This window comes from Hibiscus syriacus, unplaced genomic scaffold, assembly GCF_006381635.1.
Source record: "Hibiscus syriacus cultivar Baekdansim isolate YM2019G1 unplaced genomic scaffold, ASM638163v2 tig00111847_pilon, whole genome shotgun sequence".
NCBI classification, from domain to species: domain Eukaryota; kingdom Viridiplantae; phylum Streptophyta; class Magnoliopsida; order Malvales; family Malvaceae; genus Hibiscus; species Hibiscus syriacus.
Genome location: NW_024063200.1, coordinates 614,378 through 639,424, shown reverse-complemented (window position 1 = coordinate 639,424; position 25,047 = coordinate 614,378). Strand labels below are relative to the sequence as shown.

Sequence of the window (25,047 nt, the reverse complement as noted above, 5' to 3'; positions counted from 1 at the left end):
ACATAATAAATGAATCTAAAACATATGTAAACATAATATAAAGCTAAGTAAAGATGTGAAAACATATGTTATGCATGAAAATCATATAGTTGCAAGTGAATGATAACATATGATTATTCAAGCATAGTTTAAGATGCAAGTGTATGCTCATAATAATATATAGTGCATAAATGAGTAAATATAATATAAATTAAGGTATAACTCCCTTATATTGAGTATGATGAATCTTCAATGATGTGAGTGTGTCATGAAGAAAGTTGGTGCAAAACATGATCACATCATCCTCCCTTTCTTTTAGACGATTTGTCCTCAAATCGTATGGTAACTTCTCCTTAGTGTCTTTCCATTCAAATGTTACTGATTTGACTTCAAAATGTATCCATTCAATAGCAAATTGTTCAAGACATTTCCTTTTGAAACGATCTATGAAAGGTTCCTCATGAAAGGTCATGAATCTTGAATAAGTACTTTGAACCTCCATGTCCTGAAAAGAAAGAAGACTTTCATAAGTATGGGAAGTATTAATCATTAGAAAGTTAAAGGTATACTCCCTGTTCACATCTTTTGGATGGCCAAAAGTGATGTCTTTTGAATCACAAGATATGTTGCTTTGAACGATCATGTCCCCAAAAGTCATGTTCCTTGGTCCTCCAATAGGTGTATTCATTGAATCATGAAAGGTTATAACTCTTAGAATGGAAGTGTCCTTAGAATCCTCATAAGACACGTCCTTTGGATGATAAAATGTCTCCCTTTGCCTCGCATCTCTTGGCTCTTTAAAGGTCACGTCCCCTAGCCTCCCAATTTGACAAGTTGTGTCGCTTGGAACATTCGAAAAATCAAAGAAAATATCTGTAATTACATGTTTAGAATAATCATCCTTGATCTTTCGTTTCATCCTTAGGCATTCTCAAATGACCTTGCCATCACCAAGTGATAAGATAATACCATAGATATTAATTTAATTGCTGCAAAATAAATCAAAACATGTAAAGGAAAAACTATTGACAAGATGAAAGGAAATATCAAACCAGGGTGGATGTTTAATGGGAGTTGGTTGCTGAATTCTTTTCTGGATTGGCAATGTACTTGGAATGTCAACGAACACAACTCTTGGCATTTCAAGTGATGCTTCTTTTGGAACTTCAAATGGCATAACCTTTGAAATATCAAGAGACATGTTTTGTGAATCACCAAAAGTCATGCCTATTGGTTCTTCAAAAGTCACATCTTTTGGTTTTCCAAAAGCAATGATTTTTGAATCATCTCCTTGAAAAGATATGTCTCTTGAATTATCCTGCAAAACAAAAGAGAGAGTAGGAGAAGAAGTAAGGTTGGATAAAAACTGTTCTTCATTCTCCTCTTTATCTCCAAATTCATCTCTTTCAATTCTCTTATTTGCAATCCCAACTTTTTCATCATTTGAATTTTCCTCCAAATGTTCTCCTTCAATTGCATTGTCTTTAAGTTGCTCGTTCATTGCTTCAATGTTCTTCTTCAAGGTGTTTTGATCTTCATTTACTCGGCTAGGAGATAGTGAAGTCAAGATGATTTTCCTTTCATTGTGAAAGAAGGAGTATCGGTTTGTGAAACCATCATGAACATCACGCTTGTCAAATTGCCATGGCCTCCCCAAGAGTAAATGACTAGTATTCATATGTACCATGTCACAAAGAATCTCTTCTTTGTAACTTCCAAGTGAGAATGGAACAAATACTTGGTCAGTAACCTTCAATTCTTCATTGCCATGCAACCATTGCAATTCATATGGGCTGGAATGTTTAATCGTTATAAGCCCCAATTTGTTCACCATGTATGTACTTGCAATGTTTGTACAACTTCCTCCGTCAATAGCTACAAGACACACTTTACCATTTACATGGCAACGAGTGTGAAATATGTTTGTTCTTTGTTGTTCGTTCTCCAATGTTTGGAAATATGAAAGATCATAAGACATTGTTAGTAGAAAAAAAATTAAAACCTTACCAGGACGCTCTCAAAGCCTCACAATCTTCACTCCAAAGAAAATTAAGAGATCACTCCACTCAACACTCGTGTTTAATCTCGGGAATATAACTTGGCTTTTAACAATTCCCCTTCTGATCTCACTCTCTCAATTAGCCTTTTTCCACTCAATTTCTCTTGTTAAGTCCTTTGAGGAACTTACTCAAGATTATAACAAGTTAATTCCTTCCTTGTGTGCGTCGGCTGCAAATAGGTTAGAGTAGAAAGAGTAGAAAAAAAATGAAAAGGTAGAAGAAATGATTCAGAGGTATTAAAAGAAATGGTTGAAGACAAGGAAAATGAAAGGATAGAAAATGGAAGAGGTGACTTACAATTCAAGAAACAACACTTACTGTAACCTTTCTCAAGAAACAATAAGGTTAGCTTCTCATATTGTAGATGGCCTCTTTGATATACTTGCAATGGTAGAACACACTTTCCTTGGCTTTGCTTCTTTTTGAAATTCTTTTTTTTTTCTTTTCTTCTATTCTAATTTTTTTTCTTTTTGTCTTTTCTTTCTTTTTGCACTCCAATTTTGATGTAGGAGTCTTTTTTTCTTTTTCTTTGCACGACAATGACACTTTTTTTGTCAATCCAACTATGCTCTGATTACCGCTTGATGTAAGTCGAATCTACACGCTTTGATGGAAGAGAGTAGATAGCCTTATTGTGTCCCGATCTAGGATTGACAAGTACTGATGTCCTTGAATTTATAAGTTTGGGCTGCAAAATAAGATAAGAAATATGATTAATCATGAACTTAATAAAGTGAATAATAATATAAGTAATGAAAATAAATAATAAGAATGAAATGAAATGAAATGAAATAAAGAAAAGGGATAGAGATGACTGCGGAATTGATGGAAGAGATTGATGATGGTGATGATGAAATGGTAATGGTGGTGATGTTGTATCTCAAACACGCCAAAGAGGAAACTATGCTATGAAGCACAATCCCGGTCTTCACAAACTTGCTTGAGGGGTGGTGATAGTGTCTTCAACCCACTAGATATCAATCTAGGAATTTTGGAATCAAAATGGAAGGAATGACGCCACAAGTATAGGAACTATACTTGTTTAATCGATAAAGTTCATAAAGAACTTTGAAGAGAAATAACTCACAAGAGTAAGTTTTATATCAGAGATGATATAAAATACAAATGAAGGCAAGCCACTCTATTTATAGGAAATGAGAGGGCTTGGCCGAATAGTTACATGATGTTTCGGCTAGATACATGTCTTTAGGAAAATACATAATGCTTGAGATGAATGAATAAGTCCTTTGGGCTTGTGATGGTTCGGATATCTCTTCATGAAAGGCCTTAATGATTCGGTCAAAGGGTGGAGAGACATCTCCCTTGGCCGAATGGTTCATGCTTATTCATCTTGGCACCATTTTCTTCCCTTGGCCGAATAGTGGTGTGTCTCTTCATGTTTAGCTCCAAAGGCTCTCATGTGATGTGGCCGAATAGGCATGGATCCTTTAGCTCATATCTCTTGGTGATTTAAGCTTCCAATAGGTGTGATCTCTTCATCCTCGTGTTCCTTATTGAAAAGGCATCTTCATGGGTAGCATCATTCATGAAAGGTCACAATGTTTGGAAAGGTAACCCTTCATGTTTGAGCTACTTTGGGTGTTAATGAGCTGGTAGTGAGCTGGCCTTAGATGACTTGTAACATGGTGAACGTTTGGGCAGCTCCTGGTGAAAAGGTACCTCTTGAGGTGGCAACTATTCGCGAAAAGGTACGATTTCACAAATTTTGACTTAGGACATATTTGAAGTGTCCTAAGTAGTGATGATGATGTTGCAACTCCCCAGCTGAAATAAGGTCATCTTGTAGCTCAAATCTTCAGCTCAATCTAGCTATGAGCTCACGGCCTCCGGACAACTTTTCACCAATTATTCCTTGTGCTCTCCTAATCGATCCCATGTAAGTTTCCTTACTGTTACATGCTCTATTTAGCTCCAATGCAGCTCCCAAGTGTTGGTCGAATATGCCTACATGCATAACATAAGAAAATAAACTAAGTATATAAACTTATATAATGTGTATATTATAAAAATGTGACTATAGGTTATTTAATATTCAATATGTAACATATTAAACAACCTATTATCTAATGGTTCTTTCTCATTAAAAGATTTAAAAACATTAAGGCACTTATGAGAAAGTACTTCCCTGAATTGTTTTGCCTTTGCACGAGTGATATAAGCTATGAATGATCATATAGAGTCTAAGATAACATGTATATAAGCTAGATAAAAGGCATAGGACGTTTATGAGCTTTAAGAAAACATATATGAGCTAGAAAAATAGATGCATGCATGCAAATGAGCTAAAGAATCATGGATTTAAAGCTAGTGAGCTAATGTAAACATAACATGAGCTAAAATAACATGACATGAGTTAATGAATGGATGAATACATGCTGCCATGATATCTAAATGAAATGCAAACATAATAAATGAATCTAAAACATATGTAAACATAATATAAAGCTAAGTAAAGATGTGAAAACATATGTTATGCATGAAAATCATATAGTTGCAAGTGAATGATAACATATGATTATTCAAGCATAGTTTAAGATGCAAATGTATGCTCATAATAATATATAGTGCATAAATGAGTAAATATAATATAAAGTAAGGTATAACTCCCTTATATTGAGTATGATGAATCTTCAATGATGTTAGTGTGTCATGAAGAAAGTTGGTGCAAAACATGATCACATCATCCTCCCTTTCTTTTAGACGATTTGTCCTCAAATCGTATGGTAACTTCTCCTTAGTGTCTTTCCATTCAAATGTTACTGATTTGACTTCAAAATGTATCCATTCAATAGCAAATTGTTCAAGACATTTCCTTTTGAAACGATCTATGAAAGGTTCCTCATGAAAGGTCATGAATCTTGAATAAGTACTTTGAACCTCCATGTCCTGAAAAGAAAGAAGACTTTCATAAGTATGGGAAGTATTAATCATTAGAAAGTTAAAGGTATACTCCCTGTTCACATCTTTTGGATGGCCAAAAGTGATGTCTTTTGAATCACAAGATATGTTGCTTTGAACGATCATGTCCCCAAAAGTCATGTTCCTTGGTCCTCCAATAGATGTATTCATTGAATCATGAAAGGTTATAACTCTTAGAATGGAAGTGTCCTTAGAATCCTCATAAGACACGTCCTTTGGATGATAAAATGTCTCCCTTTGCCTCGCATCTCTTGGCTCTTTAAAGGTCACGTCCCCTAGCCTCCCAATTTGACAAGTTGTGTCGCTTGGAACATTCGAAAAATCAAAGAAAATATCTGTAATTACATGTTTAGAATAATCATCCTTGATCTTTCGTTTCATCCTTAGGCATTCTCAAATGACCTTGCCATCACCAAGTGATAAGATAATACCATAGATATTAATTTAATTGCTGCAAAATAAATCAAAACATGTAAAGGAAAAACTATTGACAAGATGAAAGGAAATATCAAACCAGGGTGGATGTTTAATGGGAGTTGGTTGCTGAATTCTTTTCTGGATTGGCAATGTACTTGGAATGTCAACGAACACAACTCTTGGCATTTCAAGTGATGCTTCTTTTGGAACTTCAAATGGCATAACCTTTGAAATATCAAGAGACATGTTTTGTGAATCACCAAAAGTCATGCCTATTGGTTCTTCAAAAGTCACATCTTTTGGTTTTCCAAAAGCAATGATTTTTGAATCATCTCCTTGAAAAGATATGTCTCTTGAATTATCCTGCAAAACAAAAGAGAGAATAGGAGAAGAAGTAAGGTTAGATAAAAATTGTTCTTCATTCTCCTCTTTATCTCCAAATTCATCTCTTTCAATTCTCTTATTTGCAATCCCAACTTTTTCATCATTTGAATTTTCCTCCAAATGTTCTCCTTCAATTGCATTGTCTTTAAGTTGCTCGTTCATTGCTTCAATGTTCTTCTTCAAGGTATTTTGATCTTCATTTACTCGGCTAGGAGATAGTGAAGTCAAGATGATTTTCCTTTCATTGTGAAAGAAGGAGTATCGGTTTGTGAAACCATCATGAACATAACGCTTGTCAAATTGCCATGGCCTCCCCAAGAGTAAATGACTTGTATTCATATGTACCACGTCACATAGAATCTCTTCTTTCTAACTTCCAAGTGATAATGGAACAAATAATTGTTCAGTAACCTTCAATTCTTCATTGTCATGCAACCATTGTAATTCATATGGGCTGGAATGTTTAATTGTTATAAGCCCCAATTTGTTCACCATGTATGTACTTGCAATGTTTGTACAACTTTCTCCGTCAATAGCTACAAGACACACTTTACCATTTACATGGCAATGAGTGTGAAATGTGTTTATTCTTTGTTGTTCGTTCTCCAATGTTTGGAAAGATGAAAGATCATAAGACATTGTTAGTAGAAAAAAAATTTAAAACCTTACCAGCATGCTCTCAAAGCCTCACAATCTTCACTCCAAAGAAAATTAAGAGATCACTCCACTCAACACTCGTGTTTACTCTCGGGAATATAACTTGGCTTTTAACAATTTCCTTTCTGATCTCACTCTCTCAATTAGCCTTTTTCCACTCAATTTCTCTTGTTAAGTCCTTTGAGGAACTTACTCAAGATTATAACAAGTTAATTCCTTCCTTGTGTGCGTCAGCTGCAAATAGGTTAGAGTAGAAAGAGTAGAAAAAAAATGGAAAGGTAGAAGAAATGATTCAAAGGTATTAAAAGAAAGAAATGGTTGAAGACAAGGAAAATGAAAGGATAGAAAATGGAAGAGGTGACTTACAATTCAAGAAACAACACTTACTATAACCTTTCTCAAGAAACAATAAGGTTATCTTCTCATAGTGTAGATGACCTCTTTGATGTACTTGCAATGGTAGAACACACTTTCCTTGGCTTTGCTTCTTTTTGAAATTCTTTTTTTTTCTTTTCTTCTATTCTGATTTTTTTTCTTTTTGTCTTTTCTTTCTTTTTGCACTCCAATTTTGATGTAGGAGTCTTTTTTTCTTTTTCTTTGCACGACAATGACACTTTTGTTGTCAATCCAACTATACTCTGATTAACACTTGATGTAAGGCGAATCTACACGCTTTGATGGAAGAGAGTAGATAGCCTTATTGTGTCCCGATCTAGGATTGACAAGTACTGATGTCCTTGAATTTATATGTTTGGGCAGCAAAATAAGATAAGAAATATGATTAATAATGAACTTAATAAAGTGAATAATAATATAAGTAATGAAAAGAAATAATAAGAATGAAATGAAATGAAATAAAGAAAAGGGATAGAGATGGCTGCGGAATTGATGGAAGAGATGGATGATGGTGATGATGAAATGGCAATGGTGGTGATGTTGTATCTCAAACACGCCAAAGAGGAAACTATGCTATGAAGCACAATCCCGGTCTTCACAAACTTGCTTGAGGGGTGGTGATAGTGTCTTCAACCCACTAGATATCAATCTAGGAATTTTGGAATCAAAATGGAAGGAATGACGCCACAAGTATAGGAACTATACTTGTTTAATCGATAAAGTTCATAAAGAACTTTGAAGAGAAATAACTCACAAGAGTATGTTTTATATCAGAGATGAGATAAAATACAAATGAAGGCAAGCCACTCTATTTATAGGAAATGAGAGGGCTTGGCCGAATAGTTACATGATGTTTCGGCTAGATACATGTCTTTAGGAAAATACATAATGCTTGAGATGAATGAATAAGTCCTTTGGGATTGTGATGGTTCGGCTATATCTTCATGAAAGGCCTTAATGATTCGGTCAAAGGGTGGAGAGACATCTCCCATGGCCGAATGGTTCATGCTTATTCATCTTGGCGCCATTTTCTTCCCTTGGCCGAATGGTGGTGTGTCTCTTCATGTTTGGTGCCAAAGGCTCTCATGTGATGTGGCCGAATAGACATGGATCCTTTAGCTCATATCTCTTGGTGATTTAAGCTTCCAATAGGTGTGATCTCTTCATCCTCGTGTTCCTTATTGAAAAGGCATCTTCATGGGCAACATCATTCATGAAAGGTCACAATGTTTGGAAAGGTAACCCTTCATGTTTGAGCTACTTTGGGTGTGAATGAGCTGGTGGTGAGCTGGCCTTAGATGACTTGTAACATGGTGAACTTTTGGGCAGCTCCTGGTGAAAAGGAACCTCTTGAGGTGGCAACTATTTGCGAAAAGGTACGATTTCACAAATTTTGACTTAGGACATATTTGAAGTGTCCTAAGTGGTGATGATGATGTTGCAACTCCCCAGCTGAAATAAGGTCATCTTGTAGCTCAAATCTTCAGCTCAATCTAGCTATGAGCTCACGGCCTCCGGACAACTTTTCACCAATTGTTCTTTGTGCTATCCTAATCGATCCCATGTAAGTTTCCTTGCTGTTACATGCTCTATTTAGCTCCAATGCAGCTCCCAAGTGTTGGCCGAATGTGCCTACATGCATAACATAAGAAAATAAACTAAGTATATAAACTTATATAATGTGTATATTATAAAAATATGACTATAGGTTATTTAATATTCAATATGTAACATATTAAACAACCTATTATCTAAGGGTTCTTTCTCATTAAAAGATTTAAAAATATTAAAGCACTTATGAGAAAGTACTTCCCTGAATTGTTTTGCCTTTGCACGAGTGATATAAGCTATGAATGATCATCTAGAGGCTAAGATAACATGTATATAAGCTAGATAAAAGGCATAGGACGTTTATGAGCTTTAAGAAAACATATATGAGCTAGAAAATAGATGCATGCATGCAAATGAGCTAAAGAATCATGGATTTAAAGCTAGTGAGCTAATGTAAACATAACATGAGCTAGAATAACATGACATGAGTTAATGAATGGATGAATACATGCTGCCATGATATCTAAATGAAAAGAAAACATAATAAATGAATCTAAAACATATGTAAACATAATATAAAGCTAAGTAAAGATGTGAAAACATATGTTATGCATGAAAATCATATAGTTGCAAGTGAATGATAATATATGATTATTCAAGCATAGTTTAAGATGCAAATGTATGCTCATAATATATAGTGCATAAATGAGTAAATATAAAGTAAGGTATAACTCCCTTATATTGAGCATGATGAATCTTCAATGATGTGAGTGTGTCATGAAGAAAGTTGGTGCAAAACATGATCACATCACCGTAATGTGCTGTAATAGAGTGACTCGAACCGTACCCACACCAAGCTTCGTACAACCATGACAGCCTCAAAGCTATCAAACTCCAAGATAACCTATCTCGTACCTAGCTCCCAAGAAAATTTGAGACCTAAATACTTTCTCCATAGATCAGCTTCAAAGAACGAGCAATTGCCAAGGAATCTTGAAAATCCTACCTGCCATGTGTCGGGGACATCTCATTTCCATGAGATTACCCCGACAGTGACTGTAATACCCCAAATATTAAATTAGGGACTTTATTGAAATGATTTAAAAATATGAGGATGTATTCGAGTAAATAATAAAAGATGAGAATGATTTGTAATAGTGTTTAGACTAAAGTGTATCAATTGATAAAGTAAAAGGGCATTTTGGTCTTTTTAAGTGAAATAAAATTAAAACCCATTTTAATTCTACAGATTTAAGAAAAGGGGAAAGTAAGTTAAAGAAACTCTCTCTTCCTCTTATTCTTCTCTCCTGTGATTTGCACTCCTCCATAGTTCCAAAGTATTCTTCTCTCACGTGGGTTGCTCTCCTCCATAGTTCCAAAGGTAAATTTTTAATCAATCAAATTTTCCTTTTGAATATGGGTAGTTCTTGTAACCTTAAGTGATATATAAGCTTAAGGAAATGTTATATAGGATTAAAACTATGAAATGGAGAAAATATTAGATATTTAAGAAAATGGGTTTTTAAATTATATGTTAATATATGAGTGTTTATTGAGGTTTATGGGTAGAATTGACTTTTCATAGAGGTAAATGAAAGATTAGAAGCACTGGATGAGTGTAAAAACAAGTTAGAAATTTTGGTGTGATTCTTAGAATCAAATGTTCTTAAAGGATACTAGATGCTTTAAGTATCTAAATGAGGGAAAGTCTATATATAAGTAATGAAGAGTTTAGTAGCATTATGGGAGGTAATCCTAACGAAATTTGACTTAAATTGTGTAATAATCGGGATAAAAACTGGAAAATCTGGGCAAGGGTATCGGTACTGATAGAACAATACCGATACTATAGGATAAAATGGGATGAATTTGTTGAGTAGTATCAATATTGATTCAATCAGTATCGATACCGAAGAGATAGTATCGATACCATGGTAAGAGTATCGATACCAGGAATCATCGAATCTAAAAATTGGTATCGATACTGGAAGGGGGTATCGGTACCATAGGATGGTAGTATCGATACCATGGTAAGGTATCGATACTAGAAAACATCGAACCTAAAATTGGTATCGATACCAAAAGGGGGTATCGGTACCATAGCATAGAAGTATCAGTACCAGGGTAGTAGTATCGATACTATGGAGCTAGAAATGTTAAAAATAGGCTGATATTGGTATGGAAAGTTAATGATATGTTTTTTTGAGTATAGTTTAAGTATAATGATTAGGAAATATACTAACATTGAGTATGATACATGTTTTAATGGATGCTTGAGTAGATCGGAATCAAGCTCCCGAGACAAGCAAAATTAAAGGTAAAGGCGAAGTACCTGAGTAGTCAGCCTTACGTTTTGGATACTTAGCGAGAAAAATCAGGTTAGTACATTTAATTATGTACGTACATGCTACAATAGTCATAGTTGTAGAAATTATTAATGTATGTATGGTGATTACCAAATGGCACTAAGTGTGCAAAATGTTAAGGAATTCATATTAAGTGTATGAATTTCCATATAGGGCACTTCGTGTGCTAACATGAGAAGGAATTCATACTAAGTGTATGAATTTCCATATAGGGCACTTCGTGTGCTAACATGAGAAGGAATTCATACTAACTGTATGAATTTCCATATAGGGCACTTCATGTGCTAACATGGGAAGGAATTCATACTAAGTGTATGAATTTCTAGATAGGGCACCTTGTGTGCTAAAATAATAAGAAATTCATCCTAAGTGTATGAATTTTCGTATGGGAAATATATATGTATAAACCTAAGAAATTCTTGATAAAGAAGTGGATTTTTTTATATTGATAATGGGTATTCAAACCACACAGATTTTAGCGATGGTTGATAAATAACAGTATTAGCACTATCGATGTAAATCATAGAGTGTTTATTGAATTGAAAGAATCTTTAGATGAACTACTGTATAGGCACTACGTGTGCATCTTAATAAATGAACAAGAATAAGAAGTTGGTAAATTACCATGTGAGCACTAAGGGTGTAAATGTATAAGGGTTATAATAAATTAAAAGATAGTTAATTGATATTAAAAGTAAGTATTAGAGTAGAAACTATTCCAAATAAAAGATTAAAGGCCTAACTGTGCATTTGACATAAAGGTGTCAATTATGTTAGTTAGATGAAAGGCTAAGTACCTTTGAGGACTAACTGTACATTTGACAGAAAGGTGTTAACTATATCAGTTAGATGAAAGGCTAAGTGCCTTTGAGGCCTAACTGTTCATTTGACAGAAAGGTGCCAATTATGCCAGTTAGATGAAAGGCTAAGTGCCTTTGAGGCCTAACTGTGCATTTGACAGAAAGGTGTCAATTATGCCAGTTAGATGAAAGGCTAAGTGCCTTTGAGGCCTAACTGTGTATTTGATAGAAAGGTGTCAATTATGCCAGTTAGATGAGCGGTTAAGTACCGTTGAGTAAGAGAATAATGCATATGGGTGCATTATTGGCATGAAAGGATGCCATGGCTGAAATGTATATGGGTACATTGTCAGTATAAAAGAATAATGCATATGGGTGCATTATTGACATGAGAGGATGTCATAGCTGAAATGTATATGGGTACATTGTCAGCATAAAAGAATAATGCATATGGGTGCATTATTGGCATGAAAGGATGTCATAGCTGAAATGAATATGGGTACATTATCAGCATAAAAGAATAATGCATATAGGTGTGTTATTGGCATGAAAAGATATCATAGCTGAAATGTATATGGGTACATTGTCAGCATAAAAGAATAATGCATATGGTGCATAAAGAGCATATACATTTGTCTCCATAAACTCTCCTCTTGATCCATGACCCCTTCTAACTCATCTCGTAAGTCCTTCTCAAGAGCATAAAGAAATTTCGAATGATGTTCCACCAATGCTCACTTAATACCACATATTCGATTTATCAAAATCCACTTTCTCCTACCAATATATCCAAACACTTCCATATTCCACGTCCTCACATCTGTCATAAAATTTTCCAAATTAGTACCGAGACTATTGGTCTCATTCCACTACACTCGTAAGAAACCTTGGAAAGAAGGGTGATCATTCCAAGAACCAAGATATCAAACCGTTTTGACTCGAATCACATTAACTTTCTCTTCTGATTTGAAGAAAACTGATATATGATCTAATCCCAATCGGTCCAGATCCATCACCTAGAAACGAGGATAAACTGCACAAAACTTGCCATTAGCGAGGAATCGATCTAGTCATTGATGAAGGTTACCTCGAGACCAAGTGAACGGTGGTCCAGTATATCCCAAATCAACCAAACCAGCCGTAAAAATAAAATCCTGCAAAGCTAAACTGCCATGTCGTACCCTTCAACTACCACCCTTCCGCTCGTGCATATGAAGAATCGAATTGAGATCCCCTCAAAAAATCCACAGTTGGTCTCGCATAGGATCCAAGGATAAGAGTAAGGCCTCAAATGTTGTCGGATAGTCTGGTTTGGCCTAGCATACACATCCGTCATGAACACCCATTTATTCTCATCCACCCCATGAACCCGACCATGAACAAATTGGTTCAACACCGTCATTATTTCAAATTCCACAGTATCATCCCACATAACCCAAACTCTATCACTAAATGCATGAGCTTCAATACGAAAAAAGTGAGGAAATTGGAGTCGAGTGATAATCTGATCAGATGTCCTACCATGAATACTAGGTTCAAATAACGCAACAATATTAGGTCTAAACTCCCGAATAAAAGTCCAAGACTCATCTAAACATGGGCCTTGCCGCCCCCTGACAATTCTAAAACATACAATTCATAATGAATATCAATAAAATTAAAATGCCAATAATACTATCAGACCTGGTTCTCTTACTCTGACTCATCCATATCATGATTCTCTTTCATCATCTCATTGTCGCTAACTAATCCCGCCTCCATAAGTCTAGCATCAATTTGCGTCTGCAACTGTGGATCAGTGGCTTGTCCTTTCTTGACAATATGCTATGTTAAATTATCCACCTATTCACTGACCTTAGTCCAATTCGTACTATCTCAACCACCATGTCGTTAATTCTCCTTATAAATTTTCGCTGCCCTACCAGCTTGACGTCTCACACCATTCCCCTTCTCCTGTATCAAGATCGCTCGATGATCCCCTAATAGATGCGTTTCGAAATGAATAAAAGTTTTGGTATGTTGTCCATCCACCGAAGACATCACTTAGAAATCAACCATTTTAGAGGTATCTTGCTACAATGGTCGAACCTCCTTAGCGCTACCAGCGACCTTGGTGTACGATGAACTTCAACTACCCGTACCAGATTTATTTACCACTAGCGGTCTATTCTTCATAGAGTGTTGATCAGGTTGTTTTGCACCAGTAGGGTCAGACCCACTTTTTCCAGTCTTCTCATTACTCGTACCCATACCTGCAACCAACCTATGATCATCCATAGGTTCCTCATTCCCCATATCAACCAACACCCCAAATCGTGAAGAGCCCACTCCATCATTATGGCCCACACATACATCCTTCATCTTCGCAACTACTATTGATTTACGTCTTTTATTTTCTACAACCATCTAGGGCCCATAAAAGCTATCACCCCTAGATTCCAATGTCGGACTCACCGTTTCCACCGAAGTTTCCTTTATCACTGCAAGTTCCTTGTCCTTACCACATGCAACTGCTGAATGTCCATAGATGCCACACGAAAAACAAATATTAGACAAGCCCTCATATTTTACCTGGAAAACTTTTCTCGTTCTCCTTCCTGAGCATTATAATCTACACACACCACCCATCCTACTATACCGGTTATTCGACGAAACAATGCCTTGGAATAATATCGGTAAGGTATCCCCGAAAGTTGTACCCACACTAGAACTTGGGATGGATGCTTTTCGGACGTAGAGAATGATCGAATTCATGGATGAACAGTTAATTATCTATCGTATATTGTCTATGGACCCTCTGTGAGAACTTTCACATAGTCATTAACATTGTTAAACTTCACCAAATAATAATTATTATCTAAGTCAACCAATTGAGTATCTCCCAACGGTTTCTATAGTGTCATTAACATGTTCATTAATGCCTTATAACCGATCGTTTTATCAAGCAACCTAACAATGAGCATGTTGAATATTCAAGTAGCAGCCGGCGGCTTGGTCCATGGGGTTGCTAAAATAGTCTAAGGTGGTTGCACACTTTGTTTGAAATAAAATGGGGAAATGCAATTTTAGTCATTGCATTTTAAGGTATTTTCAAATATTAGTCCCTAATTTTCAACTATAAATACCCTAGCTCATTTAGCTTCAAAACCGTCCCAAAAATCATTTAGCTTCAAAACCATCCCAAAAATCATTTCTTTCTCCCATTACTAGAGAGCTTTCTTGTGAGTGTTTTGTAAACACCTGTAAATTTTCTCTCTTAGTAAAATATCTGCAGCAGTCCGGAGACGTAGGCACAATTGGTTGAACTCCGTTATAAATTTTTCGGGTATTATTTTTCCGTTTTTATTTCGCATTCTCACTAATCTGGTTATAGGGAAATTACTCGTACTCGGTTATTTCCCAACAACTGATAATCAAAGCTTTTGGTTGTGAATTTTGTCAATTTTGTGTGAGGTTACTATTCATTACTATTCACATGAATAGTGAATTTTGTGAATAGTAAAAATTTTGTCGGCGATACGAATTTGTCGACGGAGGTGTTCTAATACAAGGTGGTTCGCAAGAATTGTCGAAAAAGATCCAAACGAAGCCAGATTCGAGTGGAAGTGATGGCTGCAGACGAAGGGAAAGTGAAAATTGAAAAGTTCGATGGTGCAAACTTTGGCTTTTGGAAGATGCAGATTGAAGATTTTATGTACCAGAAAAATCTATATCAACCTCTCTCATGAAAACAACCAGAGGGCATGAAGAATGAAGATTGGACCCTTCTCGACAGACAAGCCCTCGGAGTTATCCGACTGACGTTATCCCGTAATGTTGCTTTCAACATATCAAAGGAAAAGACCACGGTGGGTCTTATGGCGGCTCTCTCCTGTATGAGAAGCCATCGACCTCAAACAAAGTTCATTTGATGAGGCGATTATTCAATTTGCGGATGACGGAAGGAGCATGAGTGGCTCAATACCTAAATGAACTCAACACGATCACAACCCAGTTGAGTTCAGTGAAAATTGAATTCGATGATGAAGTTCGAGCTTTAATTCTCCTATCATCTCTACCAGACAGTTGGAATGCTACTGTTACAGTAGAAACAACAAATTAAAATTCGACGATGTTCAAGATCTGGTACTGAGCGAAGAAATTCGACGGAGAGAATCAGATGAAGCATCAACCTCCTCAGCCTTACACACAGAGTCTAGAGGCAGAACTTCAGAAAGAAATTCAAATCGTGGAAGATCCAAATCCAGAAGGGAAAAATCAAGAACGGGAAAGAAAGATTTTACCTATTATAACTGTGGCAAGAAGGGTCACTTTAAAAGAGATTGTCGAGCATCGAAGAAAAATATCGGCGCATAGGAATCTGCCAACGTGACAGAGGAGACAGGTGATGTCATGATTTTAAGCGTCAACAGTCCGATTGAATCATGGATCTTGGATTCAGGGGCATCTTTCCACTCCACCCCATGCCAAGAAATCATGGAGAACTATGTCAGTGGTAATTTTGGGAAGGTTCATCTAGCTGATGATGAAACCTTGAAGATCATCAGAAAATGAGACATCCGACTAAAGTTGCCAAACCAGACCACCTGGAAGCTGACAGGAGTGAGACATATTCCTGGCCTCAAAAGGAATTTGATTTATGTAGGACAGCTTGATGGAAAAGGTTATAGTACAACCTTTTTAGGTTGTGAATGGAAGATTACCAAAGGAGAACTCGTCATTGCTCGTGGTAAGAAGTCTGATACTCTCTATGTAACCTCAAATTTAGAGAATATCATTGCTGCAACAGATGCTGATGGAAAATCAAACCTATGGCACCAAAGGCTTGGTCATATGAGCGAGAAAGAGATGAAGACACTTTTGTCAAAAGGGAAGTTGCCGGATCTAAAGAATGTAGATGTCGGACTATGCGAGGATTGCATCTTTGGCAAACAAAAGAAAGTCAGCTTTGCAAAGATTGGTAAGACACCCAAGGCTGAAAAGTTAGAGTTGGTTCATACTGATGTATGGGGACCATCTCCAGTTCCATCTCTTACAGGCTCATTATATTATGTCACCTTCATCGATGATTCTACAAGGAATGTGTGGGTTTATTTTCTGAAGAAGAAATCAGAAGTCTTTGATACCTTCAGAAAATGGAAGGCCATGGTGGAAAATGAGACTGGTTTGAAAGTCAAGCGGTTGAGGTCTGATAATGGAGGAGAGTACAGAAATAGAAGATTCAGAGATTTCTGTGCAAACAATGAGATCAAGATGGAGACAACAGTTCCCATGACACCGCAGCAGAATGGCGTAGCAGAGCGTATGAACAGAACTCTGAATGAACGTGCCAGAAGCATGAGGATACATGTCAGATTACCCAAATTTCTATGGGCTGACGCTATCAACACTGCAGCTTACCTGATCAACCGTGGGCCCTCAGTTCCTTTGGATGACAGAATACCAGAGGAAGTTTGGAGCAAGAAAGAAATAAACCTTTCACACTTAAGAGTGTTTGGTTGTATTTCTTATGTACACATAGATTCTGCTGAATGAAGTAACCTTGATGCCAAGTCCAACAAATGTGTCTTTGTTGGTTATGGTGGTGATGAGTTCGGTTACCGATTTTGGGACTATGAAAATCGGAAGATCATCAGAAGCAGAGATGTTATTTTCAATGAGAATGTGATGTACAAAGACAAGGCAACCATATAATCAAGTAGCTCCAATACCGAAGCTGAAACAAAGAAATTTGCTGAGTTTGAGGAGATTTTTGGAAATGATGTTCAAATCAGTCCTGAAGCAGTTCAAGAAGAACCAGGCACACTGGAACTAAGACGCTCCTCCATAATTCCTAAACTAACCTAGCAGTATTCTCCTTCTTTGCACTACTTGTTGTAGACTGGAAATGGTGAACCAGAGTGCTATGATGAAGTAATGTAAGTGGAGGATTCAGTCAAGTGGGAGTCTTCCATGAAAGATGAGATGGACTCTCTTATGTCAAATCAGACGTGGGAATTAGCTGAATTACCACCAGGCAAGAAAGCGCTCCACAACAAGTGGATTTACAGGATCAAGGAAGAGCACGATGGGAGAAAACGCTATAAAGCCAGATTGGTTGTCAAAGGTTTTCAGCAAAAAGAAGGTATTGACTACAATGAAATTTTCTCTCCAGTCATGAAACTGTCTATAATCAGACTGGTGTTAAAAATTGTAGTTACAGAAAATCTACATCTTGAGCAGTTAGATGTAAAGACAGCTTTCCTTCATGGTGATTTGGAGGAAGAAATATATATGAGGCAGCCAGAAGGCTTCATAGGGGCAGGCAAGAAAAACCTGGTATGCAGTTTGAAGAAGAGCTTGTATGGTTTAAAACAAACTCCTAGACAATTGTACAAGAAGTTTGATAGTTTCATGAGTAGCAATGGTTTTACCAGATGTCAAGCAGATCATTGTTGCTACATCAAGAGGTTCGACAACAGAATCCGTCTTTTCATTCCAGGATTTACAGGATCAAGGAAGAGCACGATGGGAGCAAACGCTACAAAGCCAGATTGGTTGTCAAAGGTTTTCAGCAAAAAGAAGGTATTGACTACAATGAAATTTTCTCTCCAATCATGAAACTGTCTACAATCAGACTGGTGTTGAAAATTGTAGCTGCAGAAAATCTACATCTTGAGCAGTTAGATGTAAAGACAGCTTTCCTTCATGGTGATTTGGAGGAAGAAATATATATGAGGCAACCAGAAGGCTTCATAGAGGCAGGCAAGAAAAACTTGGTATGCAGTTTGAAGAAGAGCTTGTATGGTTTAAAACAAACTCCTAGATAATGGTACAAGAAGTTTGATAGTTTCATGAGTAGCAGTGGTTTTACCATATGTCAAGCAGATCATTGTTGCTACATCAAGAGGTTCGACAACAGAATCCGTCTTTTCATTCCAGGACGAAGCACATACAATGCGATATCATTTTATCCGGTCTCTTCTGGAAGATGGGATTTTGAAACTTCAAAAGATTAGTGGAGCTCAAAATCTGGCAGACATGTTAACAAAGACGGTGACAACGGACAAACTGAAGTTGTGTTCAACTTCAGTTGGCATGCTAGAATAACAAGACCAGAAATGTTGCTGCATCGATCGAGGTGTGAAGATAGATTAAAATCAATCTTCAAGTGGGAGATTGTTGAATATTCAAGTAGCAGCCGTCGGCTTGGTCCATGGGGGCTGCTAAAATAGTCTAAGGTGGCTGCACACATTGTTTGAAATAAAATGGGGAAAATGCAATTTTAGTCATTGTATTTTAGGATATTTTCAAATATTAGTCTCTAATCTTCAACTATAAATACCCTAGCTCATTTAGCTTCAAAACCATCCCAAAAATCATTTCTTTCTCCCATTACTAGAGAGCTTTCTTGTGAGTGTTTTGTAAACACCTGTAAATTTTCTCTCTTAGTAAAATATCTGCAGCAGTCCGGAGACGTAGGCACAATTGGCTGAACTCCGTTATCAATTTTTCGGGTATTATTTTTCCATTTTTATTTCGCATTCTCACTAATCTGGTTATAGGGAAATTACTCGTACTCATTTTATTTCCCAACAGAGCACTTGTTCTATGCATTAATCGATTTTCTCATACACCCTCTCTGAAAACTTAATTGTCGTTGTGGGGCTTGTCTCATCGACCACACAATCCTCGCCTAACACCTCTACATCATGCGTATAAGCAAACAACTGTGGGGAAGTTGCCAAGCTCCGATTGTCAACTCACCATATGAGCATATATCAATTTCACACCACCCAATTTACCTTGTCTAGGTAGTTTCGGAATACCTTCCCTCTACTCCTCCACTATCTTTGTCAAAATATCAGCGTCCATGGCGACAACACCATCTCTAACAATAGGAGCATGCATCTAACTATTATTATGTAGCTTTTTTATCTTCCTATCGTCAGCAATCGGAGACTCTGACCTCTCCAGGACGTGCATATCCTTCGCCACACTAAGACTATCTGGTGGTCGTACCGCATGACTAGAGTATAGTAAAAATTTAGGGTTCATGGTAGGGTTCCCATTAGGGTTTTTAAGCAGAATCATTTTTTTAAACTTTAAACGTTAAATTACGGGTGCAACATGAAGACTTCCCAGGAGGTCACCCATCCTAGTAATATACTCGCCCAAAAACGTTTGACTGCGGAATTTTGATGGGATCCGATGCATCAGTGATGGTATGATCACACCAAAAAAATAGAGTTTGAGGATGCTCAAACTCGTGACCATTAAGGGCTTGGCAAAGCTTCATTTACCAATTAGATTAGGGTACTGTTGATAAAAAATTATAAACAATATTAAATTTTTTTTAGTTTTATTATAAAATGAATGTTTCATCTATAATTACAGTTAAAGAAATTACATAATATATTAAAATTAAAGATAAAGTCTACAAATGGTCTCCTGATTATAGGGTACTATTTTATTAAGTCCTTTGACTAATAAAAGTTATAAAATGGTTTTTTGACTATAGAATGTTGTTTTGTTAACTCCTTTGACTATCAAAAGTTACAAAACGGTCACCCAACTACTTATTATATTCCAAGTTCGTCATTTTTCGTTAAAAATTTATGGTTGTTTAAGCTAGACATCAACATGATGACTGAGATATGATAATCATTTGAGATTCTATGATCAGTTTTTATCATATCATAGTCAACATGTTAACATTTAGCACAAAATACCGTTCATTTTTAATGAAAAATGACATGTATGGTACATAATGAATAGTCGGGTGACCATTTTAATTTTTAATAGATAGATGACTCAACAAAGCAACATTCTATAGTCGGAGGACCATTTTATAACTTTTAATAATCGAATGGCTTAATAAAATTGTATCATATAGTCAGGAGATCATTTGTGTAATTCACCCTAAAATTAATGAGTAATATAAATTATGGGAAATGAACGTGAGTTTCTCCACAAATTATGAGAGATGATTATGAGTTTCTCTGCAAATTTTGATGATATTTTTTATCTTTATAAAAGAAATTTATTGATGAAAACAAGTTTGACCATCGTGAGCGGTTTATCCCTTTAGATTTAAATTGAGAGTTATGACCAATGAGAAAATGACTGTCGGCTCAATTTGTTTTTGTAGAAGATTGGAGTTTTTTATTGAAGGAGAACAAAGTGAGAGAGAATCAATATGTCCCTTTTTTTTATCTATCTCGTTCGAGGTATACATATTTTATTCATAGAATGACTATGATCAAGCTTATGATATAATAATTATTAAATTTATCTTTAACGAATTATTAAGATTGTCAGATATCCAATCATAGGATTATCGTTATTTAAAAAGTCGTAATGCAATATTTTAAATGACAAAGAGCAAGGAAGTACAGTTTCCAGAGACGTCTCGTATACTTGGTAGTACAACAAAGTTAAATACAAAGCATATTAAGTTATTTTAGAACGGGATTTGATTAAAATTTGGAATATTCTCTAGATCCTGTACATCGGTAAGATGGTTGGCATATATGAATTGAAAATAATAAGAAAAATACAAAAAAAACAAATTGACTTTGATTGCCTTCCATTCTTGATGCTAAGAGCATGAGCCAATGGGGAGTTAATGCTTTGACTAATGAGTTGGTGGAGATTGATGATTGAAGTGACATTGGTAGCTGTTTGGATATCGACTTCTCGTTTAAATGGTCCATCAGTTTTTGCCACAATACCCAGAACGAATTGAATTCTCAATCTCCTAAATCAATAGTAATATCAAGGTTTTTAATATCTTTAACTAAAAGGGATATTACAAATTTTATCATTCATCTTTCTTCTCATTCTTATTTTGATCATTAAATTCTTTCTTTCAAAATTACCCTCTAAACTTTTGATTTTTTTCTTATTTTAATCACTTGGAGTTTAAGTCAAAACTAAAAGTGATATAATACATAGTTGTGGTGATGCGAACTTATTTTTATTAACATGTCATCCACGTCATTCTCTTTTTTCTTTTTTCTTTCTTTTGATTTTTTCTTCTTCTGCTAAATGTGAAAGTTTATAATTTCATATGTGTCTCATGTTGGTGCTTCAATTATCATTTTCTGGTATCTTCTTCAACCACTCAAGATATCGTCGACATATTCACTACATTATTTCTTGCCATTCTATCGGTTTATATTTTACCTGAATCACTTTAAATTTCACCAAATTCAACCCAAAACTCCTGAAATCATAAAGCACTATGATATATCCAGAGCCGTTTCGAACATTCGAGGGGGCCTTATAGAACTAAAGTATATTCTATTACTCTAAACAATTAATTCAATAATGGAGAAAGTTGATTAAACTTTTTCAAACATGAGTTTCATTGTTTTGTTAAGAAAACACCTTAATTACAACAAAGAGAATAAAAAATCGAATGTCGGTATGAATTATGATACGGTGCTTGATTTATTAAAAAATAAAGAACAACGTATTATATTATCGTTAGATTGAGGTTGGAGAAGACTAAGAGTTAAAGAATATTTGGTAAATTGAAAAATGAGATTTGTAAAAAAACTAGACAAATATGATGAAATTTAATTCAAAATTAAATGAATTAACGTGAGAGATGGAGAAAGGGATGAGAAATTTAAAATTTTATGAAATTGAAAAAAAATAGTGACCTTAATTATAAAGGTAGAAATCGACATTAAAAAAAATAGAGGCCTCAATTATAAAGGTATAACTGAGATTGAAAAAACTTAGGGGTCTCAATTATAAATATAGAAATTAAGATTGAAAAAAAAACATAGACCTAAATTATAAAGGTAAAAAGTTTTATTTTCTCAAGATTCATACTACTGCGCTTTGTAGTTGGAGTTTGAGAGCTACTATCAGGAGGGTGAGTATTTAATCGAGTCAAATTGAATTAAAAAAATTAAATTAGTCAAGTTTCTTTTTTTGCTGGACAAATATTATTTTATTAAGGATTTTATCAACCAAATCCAAAACTTATGTTGTGTGCCTAGTAAGGGTGTAATCGAGCCGATTCGAGCTCTAGTATTGTTGAGCCGATTCGAGCTCGAGTATTGTTGAGCCGATTCGAGCTCGAGTATTGTTGAGCTCGACTTGACTCGATAACTCTGAAATGAAACTCGACTCGAAAACTCGCGAGCTTAAAATTTTCTAGCTTGACTCGAATTCGAAATCCAGAGCTGAAGCTCGCAAGCAGCTCGAAATGAAAAAAAAAATCTTGAACTTAACTCGATTAAAACCTCAAATTCAAACATAAACCTTAAATACATGAAATCTTATTATATTTTTTTAAAAAAATCAATACATAAATATTAATATTATTAATAATTTATTTAAAAAAAATAAAATATTAATATATTATATTTTCAAGCTGCTGACGAGCTTTTCGAGTCTAATATCGAATAGCTCGTTTCGGCTAGTTAAGAACTCGAGTTGAACTCGAGCTCGAGCTCGAATCCATTCTATCCGAATATTTATCGAATCGATCTCGAATAACTCACGATCAATCTCTTCTCATTTACAACCCTAATGCCAAGTCAAAAACTTCCCTACACTTAAATATATGAAAATAGTACAACGCAACCCAGGAGAAAGCTACCGCTCAAAGAAAAAACAAATCAAACAAGCATCCACCACGCTGAAGATTGGCACAAGTAACGATGCATAGGATAAGGATTGGCACAAACTGGCACTCCATGGACATTTTTCTAACAACCTTATACACGTGCAAGTAGAGCCCCCTAACACGGGTAAATGACACACACTAGATTGAACCTGAAGAATTATGCACAGCAACACCGATGCCTTCTGCTCTTTTCTCTACCTCCTAGTTTCCCACTAACAGCTGCCATTAGAAACCTACACATGATTTTATGTTTGAGGATAAATTTAAAATATAATTTTAATAAAAAACTATATAAAAAAATTAAAATATAAAGTAATTTTAAAATTTCCAACAAACGACTTCCCGCCCGTCCCCTCAGTCCATCCTAACTGCCACCCTTTCCATCATAGCGTACACCCCTTGAGCAATGCTTAATGTTGACTCCAAAGGACCATCTCCACGTCAAAACACGTAATTACAAGCTAACGTATCTCACTAGAATCCAATTAACTTCAACTCAGAGAATCAGTTTCAACTTGAATGCAATTGCACCACTGCTTACCATACCATAAATATTGACATATTGTTCAAAGCCCTCTTCTTACCATATGCTAATATTGGATCTGACAAACTTAACCCGAACCCAATTACGATTTACTCGACCTAATACACAATAATAACTCGAATAAAATATTCAAATTTGATCCAATACCCGAATAATCAAATTCAATCCGATACCCGACCCATACCCGATGTAGTCACTCGTTTTCGCCCGGTTCTTTTATTTTTATTTATCTATTTTATTTTTATTTTAATGTTATTTTATTATTATTATTATTGCAGGCCAAATTACAATCCCAAATTAGGCCCAAATACAACTCAAGGGCCAACAGACCCAAACCCTAGCCCAAACCCAGCAAAATTCAAACAACTAGGATTTCAAAACCCTAGGATTTACAACCGCCGCCGCCAGCAGAAGAGGACCCGCATCGCCGCCACTGTTCCGGCTACCCATTCCCGTCATCCATCAGCTGCCGTCCTCAACTACTTAGCATCATCATCTCGCATCAATAGTGAGAAAAGATCAGTCAAACGAAATTAAAAAAATAACCAATTCAACCACCAAATCTAGACCTAAACCTGAAAAATCAGGGAGCATTAAAAATTTAGATTTTCCTTCATCCAACAAGCAAGAGACCCAGGTTTAAAAGAGAGGAGAAAAAAATAGAGAGAATAGAAAGAAAAGAAGAAACAGGGAGTTTTCAGTTCGGAAAAAAGGGGAGGAAAACGAAAAATCCGATAGAAATAAGATGAGTTGGTTTCGGCTAAAAAAAAGCGATCTGGAAAAATAACTTTACCTTGTTCGAACGTTCCAACGTCACTTTCACCATAGTAAAATAAGCCTCTAGTCGGTTGAAGGTAAGTCCCCTTTTTCGGTTATTCGAGGCTTAGAATGGGGTCTTAGGGTCTTTTTTTTAGTTGGTTTTGTGGAGAGTGAGTTTTAAGAGCACTTACGACCTCTAGTCGGTTGAACGTTCCATGGTGGCCAGCCTGGAGAAAGGAAGAATGAAAAAAAGAAAGTGATAAAAAAAAAGGAGGAGAATGTTGAGAGAAGGAAGAGGGAGCGGCTGAGATAATAGAAAAATGAGGGTTAGGTTTTCCCTAAAACCTATAATAGGTTATATAAAGGGATGACAAACGACGTAGTTTTGACCTTTAGGGCAACCACCGTTTTGCGCATGGGTAAACTACTCAAGTGTGGTCTCAGGGTTTGGAAGGTTTCGTTTTAGTCACTGTTTAAATGTTTCTGATTTTATGATTTTACCTTCTTATTTTACGCATGTTATGTTTTGACCACCTTAAGTTATTTGCTTTTGCTTATTTTAATTTCA

The 25,047-nt window shown here is 35.8% G+C and overlaps 1 pseudogene; it reads right to left on the bottom strand.

Moving 5' to 3' along the window:
* Positions 1 to 19,649: 19,649 nt before the first annotated feature.
* LOC120172261 lies at positions 19,650 to 19,768 on the bottom strand (annotated as a pseudogene).
* Positions 19,769 to 25,047: the final 5,279 nt, after the last annotated feature.